Source organism: Astatotilapia calliptera, chromosome 12 (assembly GCF_900246225.1).
Source record: "Astatotilapia calliptera chromosome 12, fAstCal1.2, whole genome shotgun sequence".
In the NCBI taxonomy this organism is placed as follows: domain Eukaryota; kingdom Metazoa; phylum Chordata; class Actinopteri; order Cichliformes; family Cichlidae; genus Astatotilapia; species Astatotilapia calliptera.
This window is the reverse complement of record NC_039313.1, coordinates 706,699-708,061: the sequence shown is the minus strand read 5'-3', so window position 1 is coordinate 708,061 and position 1,363 is coordinate 706,699. Positions and strand designations below refer to the sequence as shown.

General features: G+C 42.0%; 1 long non-coding RNA gene across 1 annotated transcript; it reads left to right on the top strand.

The window, feature by feature from the left end:
• The first annotated feature begins 788 nt into the window (after positions 1 to 788).
• Positions 789 to 1,078, top strand: LOC113033177 (uncharacterized). Its single transcript, XR_003274006.1, has 3 exons — positions 789 to 820; positions 900 to 964; positions 1,048 to 1,078. It is a non-coding gene; the product is annotated as an uncharacterized LOC113033177 (long non-coding RNA).
• Positions 1,079 to 1,363: the final 285 nt, after the last annotated feature.

Below are 1,363 nucleotides of genomic sequence, written 5' to 3'. Positions count from 1 at the left end.
GTTTATTCCATGTCTCCCCTGCCTGTTACGTTGGGGTTCTACTCGTGCTCTCTCTCCTCCTGTACTTCCTGTTTCACCTCTCCCGTCAGTGTTCAGTTCACCCCGCCCTGTCTCGTTATGATTATCAGTGTCACCTGTGTTCCCCGTGTGTTCCCACTTCCCTCGTTAACCCTCTGTGTATTTCTGTCTGCGTCTCCCTCTGTTCAGTGTGACGTCGTCCCTCATGTTGTGTGGATCTCCCTGTGTCTCTCTGCGTATGTTAGTTTACTTTTCCCAGTTTAGTTTTGTATTTCCTATGTTCTGCCACTCCAGCATTAAAGCTGTGATTTTGAGTTCATCCCCGTGTCTGTGAGTTTTGCGTTTGGGTCCTCCTCCTGCCTGCCACACAGCCGAGCCTTGACAAGAATGTTTTAGAGCAGGACTCGGGAAGAGTTCAGGGGCGGCCTAAAAGAAGTACAGCAGGAAAGCATTCTAACCCCTTTAATCTCCCACGGTCAGTAAATCAGACTACTGCTGTTCTCACTAGCGATTCACAGAGCTCTCTTGTCCATAATGATTTGCCCCAAAATTTATTTAGGCCCTGGCAGTAAGTGGTCACCGGGACGGTGACCTTTTAAAATGGGGGCAATTGTAATGGGGAAGTCTTTAGGACCCAGGGGACCCAATGGAGGGTATAAAAGAGGAAGTAGCAGCAGGTGCTCTTCATTTCCACTGACGAGCGGCTGTGAACAATGGTTGTGTGAGTAGGTGAAGAGCCTGAGAAGTTTTAATTGTCTGCTACACAAACAGTTGTTGTAAACCTCTACAGCAGAGGTTCGAGGTACAGGCTGTTTTTCTTTTAGTGTTTTTTTTTAAATTTGTTGAAATGTATTTGATGTTTATTGTATTTTATGTTTTAGTAGTGATTTTCACAAGATAAGCCAAGATAAGCCAGGTGTGCAGCAAACACAGTTGTCTGCTGGAGGTATGTTAACTTAATATATTTGACATTAAAAAAAAGTATATTGATGCACTATAATCTAATTTATATTGTATTGCCTCCTGCAGGGCAGGCTGCACATGTGAATTTGTCACTGTTTTTTTCCCTCCTTCTCCTTGTTGTTGTGTTTTTGGTTTTGGTAGGGTCACCTTTTAAAACTGTTTTTTTTTAATGTCAAATATATTAAGTTAACATACCTCCAGCAGACAACTGTGTTTGCTGCACACCTGGCTTATCTTGGCTTATCTTGTGAAAATCACTACTAAAACATAAAATACAATAAACATCAAATACATTTCAACAAATTTAAAAAAAAACACTAAAAGAAAAACAGCCTGTACCTCGAACCTCTGCTGTAGAGGTTTACAACAACTGTTTGTGTAG